At 35.0% G+C, this 6,000-nt stretch overlaps 2 non-coding genes across 2 annotated transcripts; both read right to left on the bottom strand.

Moving 5' to 3' along the window:
* Positions 1–5,390: 5,390 nt before the first annotated feature.
* On the bottom strand, positions 5,391–5,463 carry Trnav-aac. Its single transcript has one exon. It is a non-coding gene; the product is annotated as a tRNA-Val (tRNA).
* Positions 5,464–5,653: 190 nt separating this feature from the next.
* Positions 5,654–5,726, bottom strand: Trnav-aac. The gene has a single exon. It is a non-coding gene; the product is annotated as a tRNA-Val (tRNA).
* Positions 5,727–6,000: the final 274 nt, after the last annotated feature.

Genomic DNA, 6,000 nt, shown 5'->3' with positions numbered 1-6,000 from the left:
CGCGCGTTGGCCTTTCAGCCAAAATCTAAACCCCCATGCCTCCTTCTACCCCTCTGATATGCCTCTCTCTCATCCGACCGCCCTCTCGGATGATATTTTGACCATTTAGAAACGTTCAGAGAGAGAGGGAAAGAGAAAAGAGAAGAGAGGAACCATTTAACGAATGCTTCTATACCTACGTGTTCCACAATGTTTTCCATTTTTTTTATACAAAAATAAAATCGCGAAAGGTTGATTAAAAACGTTAAAAATAAGAAAAAAAAGAAGAATTATAATAAGTAAGTGGAAAAGAAATATTAAAAGGATGTGAAAAATGAAGATAAACGAATGTGTCTATGAAATAAAATTCGTCATAATAATTTAAATGACTCTACCATGTACTTTTCTCAATAATTTACAAAGTGTTTAGTAATTAAATTAATCAACGATTTACAACATGTATCTCAAATTTAATTTGTCAACGTGTAAAATCAAATCTGATAAATTATTTCATATATTATAAATAACAAAAATGGAATACCATTTTCCGTATTCGTTCTTAAATATCAAAAAAGGGAAAATCATGTCGTTTCTTTCCAAGGATCAATAAATATTCCTTCCTTTCGTTGGTTAGTTCGTTCTATCAAACTGTGTCGCGTAATTCGTTCGTAACCTTTTCTCTTTCCATCCCCCCCTTTCTCCGCTAATCTTTCGCGAACGCGACTTTTTCGATGGGGGGTGGGTTATGGTGGTTGTGCGCTTTTATCGCTCGGACGTATATCACACGGTGGAATAGTAAGCGACGTCATCTCGCAATGGAGAAACGCATTGTTAAACATCTCACGAAGGACTCTCCCCGTGAATGCCGTTGAGCTAAAATGGAGAGAAATGGAAATAGAGAGAGAAATAGAGAGAGAAAGAGAGAAAGAGAAAGAGAGAGAGAAAGGAAGACATTTTAAAAAAAAAAAATAAGAAAAAAAGAAAATGAAAGACAATTCGAGAAAGGTAAGAGAGAGAGAGAGAAAGAAAATAAGAAGAAAAAATAGAAAGAGAAAGAAAGAAAGAAAGAGAGAGAGAGAGACAAAAGGAAAAAGGGACAGAAAGAGAATGACATACAAATATATGCATATATTTTATATATATATTTTATACATAAAGAGAGAGAGAGAGAGAGAGAGAATGGAAAATACAGAAACAATGAGAGAGACAGAGACAGTAAAAAAACAAAGAGACAAAAACGGAAAAAGAGAGAGAAAGGGTGAAAGAGAGAGAAAGAGAGAGAGAGAAACCGGGTAGGGATCGAAACGAGGTATACCGTAGGGGGATTGAACGTTATTGTAACGCACGAAGGGATGCTCGACCTCGACTCTTCGTCTCTCTCTCTCTCTCTCTCTCTCTTTCTCTCTCTGTTTCATTCTCTCTGGGTTCTCGTAACTATCCTATGCGGGCGTACGTATCAGAGTTGCCTTTCCCTCATACATATTCATCAAACGCTAATTAATCATCGCTGGGAACACCCACAGCGCGAAACCCCCCTTCACCCTCCTACCCCCTCCCCTTCCCCCTGCCATTCTTCCTCTCTCTCTCCCCCCTCCCTCTCACCCATTTGGCAGCCTGGTGAGCCAGGAACAAAAAAAAAAAAAAGCACGATAGGTATAACAAAAAAAAGGAATAGAGAAATATATAAAAAAAAAAAAACAAGAAAAAAAGAAAAAAAAAAAGTAGAGATATAAAACAACAAGAGAATAAAAACGGAAAAGAAATATGCAACCAACGAAACGCGCTGTGCATTACGAGTAACCTGTCAGAATGTCAGAATAATCGATACATCGACGAGGATTTTAAAAAAAAAAAAAAATGATATATTGTATGTGTGCGTGTGCGAGTGTGTATCATCTGTGGATGATATATATATGTATATATTTTCGCGTCGAACGCGGTCAAAAGTTTCGCGATGTAATATACCAAAGTTTCTTACACGTGTAATGAAACTATAAGAAATGAATCTAGATATGGATAAAAGAAATTATATATCGATTGTCGAGATAATTACGAAAACTATCTTAAGTCGTGAAAAGAATATTTTTCGTTTATTTCCCGTAACTATCGCATAAAGTATTTACATCGATGTATTGTAAAATGAAAAAATGATGAAAAAATACGTAGATCTTTGAAAAAACAAAATATATAATAATAATAATAATAATATATCTTCTATTCTTGATCTACGATATGTACATTTGTCTGAAGGCATAATTTCGTTATCCAATTATGCGGAAGAAGCAGTACCTTCAGAGCCCTTCGAAATTCGCGCTACATAAATGGATCTCGGTTGTAATTAGATATCGTTTATTTTACATCGAACCAACGTACCACTACTCTAGGGGTTATACTGCGATATAATATAACAAATGTGTATATATGTGTGTGTGTGTATATGTCCTTGTGTTCGTATGCAGGGGGTTCGTATGCGTGTATTAAATTCGTAGGAAGAATGGTGGTGGTAGTCGCTCATAGAACGCTTGACTGCTAATGTGACGCGATCATCGGCACCCAGTCATCGTCCATTGATATTATACGCAACCCCAAACCCAAAAAAGGGAGGTTTGTCTGGATCTTTTTCTCCCCACCCCCCACTCCAAAAAGTCCCGCGCTATTTCGCGCTTCCACGCACCCCCCTTTTCTTTTTTTTCCTTCTCCATGCGTCACCCTTCTCGCAAATACGATAAGCATATTTTTTCTTCGTCTTATTTTTATTTGACGAAAATTATTTCTACGAAAAAATCAAATGTTCATTGTCTCTCTCTCTCTCTCTCTCGCAAAGAGAGTTTTATATAATTAATAACAAAAATCGTTAAAATATATAAATCAAAGTTTACGAAATTCGTTAAGTGGAAAATGTGGAAGAAATATAATAGGGAAACCGAGATTGAATTAATATATTTTTTTTTATTTTCTTTTTCGTAGTAAAAAAGGAAAAAAAGGACAAGGAAACTGATAGAATAGGATAAAAGGCCCTACATTGTTCTATATCCCATGATCTTTTTAAATGCACCCGAAGGACACGGAATCGGGAACCCTTCGGCTTATTCAACAACCCCTAATATCTACAAGATCGTTTCATTTTTCTGCATCGACTGTCTTCCTTCCTCTAGATTAAATAAAGTCCTTACCGTTTCTCCTATTTCTATGACGTGACGAAATATATTTCTAACAATACAAAAAAAAACAAAAAAAGAAAAATAAATAAATAATATAAAATCAAATAAAATAACAAAATCGAAAAAGAGTTTTTAAACCGAGCGATTGATAAAATAATAAATTGCATCTACTACGCAATATAAAACGAATCAATGATTTGCAACGTGTTTACGGCGTATAGTTCGTCAACGCGAGACGCAGGTACTTTTCCCTTCAATAAAAAAAAAAAAGAAAAAAAGAAAAAAAAGATGAATGATAGGAGGGCTGAAATTTGTTCCCGCAACGGTGCTCGTAATTTTGCAAAAATATTGTCCACGTGTTTTGACTACAAACATCAAATCGCAAACGATGGCAGATTGTGTGCTGACAAATGAGCGTACCACCAGGAGGACGGGGTTGCGATGCATCGGAGACATATGGCTCTATAAAAAAAAAAAAAGAAAAAAAAAGAGAAAGAGAGATGATACCGAGAGATGATACAGAAGAGATGGTGGTGGACTGCAGTATAACCATCGAGTCGATCCGATATTAATGGAGACCAAACACCAAAGCACATTCTGTGTCCCCGGAGGAGAATATGTACACATTGGTACACCATTATGTCCCCGTTATAATGTGCAGCTCGCAGCACACCTCTCTTCCTACTCCTCCTTCTCTCCTCTCCTCCCCCTTTTCTCTAACCGACGAAATGATCTACGACTTTTGGTCGAACGCCATACGTGTGTTATATTGCAAAATCTGTTGTGACACATTTTTCTTTTCTTCCTTTGAACGTACTCGTTCACTCCCTCACTCCTCCATTATTGATTGTATTGAGATTTTATTATAAATAAACGAGAAGAGAACTAACTCGAGCCTACGAAAGTAACCTAATCTTTTGACTTGTGCTCTATGCGTGTACACGTACACCTGCATATATGATGAGTGACAATAAAAATATGAAAAAGTAATAAAAACGAAGGACAAATTTTCAATGAAATAAGATGAGTAGGTTTTTATAAATGATGATTTCTATCTTCCTATTTCTAATAATTAGTGATTGAGAATACGAAATGAAAGCGTAACTCCCTTGGCAGATAATAATCGCATAACCGATTAAAATCGTGTACGTAATGGTTTCTCTTTCTCTCTCGATTGAGAAAGAAAGAAAGAAAGAGAGAGAGAGAGAGAGAAAGAGAGAGAGTAATTCGAGCAGTCCTAAGCGGGCAAACAATAAAATTGGATTTAGCAATCCCTCCGATTACGTCGTTTTCGTGTGACTGTAAGGGTGAGTTTTCGGAAGGTGCCGGACAACCGTCACGATTAACGAACGAAGAGAAGGAAACAGTAGCAAGAATAGGAGAAGTTTATAGAGGGCGTCGAGATCAAAGACGACTCTGAGCCGATCCCGTACTTTCCTTCTGACATATTAACTCCAAATTGACGTCGACAGCCGACGAGCAAACCCTCCGAACTTTGATCATTTCACCTGCGGGGAGAGAGTTTCTCCTACTTGCGAGTTAACATTATAACGAATACAAAAATGCAAAGTGTTTTTAACGCTTTAATTCATTGTTCTACGTTTATTTCTTATCAAATCTTTATTTTATGTCGCGAAAAGATTTTTTTAATTAATATTACGTGAAATAATCTGATTCATTTACTGACCTTGCGATTCTCTTACGTAAATAAATTTGCTCCAAGTATTATAAAGATGCAATTGTTACACGTAAATTGGATTAATGCAAGTAACTTGTCGAGAGTGAAATCAAGCTTGAAAATACTTAGGCTTCGATTCCTTGGTTACGCTAAGATACAGCTCGCAAGTTTAGCATTGAGTTACATCGATATTACATTAGATACACGGAATTTGTAGCACCTTTTATACGATTTCGAAATAATACGAACTATAATTTTGATCTTTGTTACCGACTTTTAAGAAAAACTTTATTACCGACTTTTAAGAAAAACTTTATTACCGACTTTTGATAAGAACTTTGTTACCGATGTTTGATAAGAACGTTAGTTACGTCGGTAAGTGTAGTGATTACCATCAGAGAAGCATTAAAAATCGTATAGATATACTGATAATGAGAAATGAATATTAAAAATTAATCAAAAAAATTATATCTAATATTTATATTTATGAAAACTTATTGCGATATCCGATAAATACAAAAAAAAAAATTAAACATTAAATAATTAATAAAGTAAAAAGAAAATTAAAAAAATGTTTCCGCCCGGGATCGAACCGGGGACCTTCCGCGTGTTAGGCGGATGTGATAACCACTACACCACGGAAACCGCTTGTAGGGTCTCTTCTAATCTTTCTTCAAATTCTTACAATAATGCTTTATATTCTTATTATTAAATAAAAATAATTATGAATATAATTAATTTTAAGCGTCGCAAAAGTATTAAACGAAAATGAGAATATCTTTAATTATTAAAAAAATAATTTTTCAATAGACGAATAAAAAAAATAAAAAAAAAATGTTTCCGCCCGGGATCGAACCGGGGACCTTCCGCGTGTTAGGCGGATGTGATAACCACTACACCACGGAAACCGATGGTAACGTTTTGCGTAAATTTTCTAATCGAGTCACATCTGTAATTTAATCTATTTTAATAATAATTTTATATTAGAGGTCTACGCGCGCTAAGGACTACGTTTCCTGGGTCAACTATGTTTTACGATTAAAATTAAAATTCAATAATAAAGAATAAGAAAAAACGAAATCATTAGATTGATAAAAGAAAGTATGATTGACTATGAAACTCTTAGAAAATCGTAAATTTCCTTTCCTACGTATTTAAAATATTAATGTAAATTTGATAATT

This window comes from Polistes fuscatus, unplaced genomic scaffold (assembly GCF_010416935.1).
Source record: "Polistes fuscatus isolate 324 unplaced genomic scaffold, CU_Pfus_HIC Scaffold25, whole genome shotgun sequence".
Classification (NCBI taxonomy): domain Eukaryota; kingdom Metazoa; phylum Arthropoda; class Insecta; order Hymenoptera; family Vespidae; genus Polistes; species Polistes fuscatus.
The sequence above is the reverse complement of the archived record's forward strand: the minus strand, read 5'-3'. Positions and strand labels throughout refer to the sequence as shown.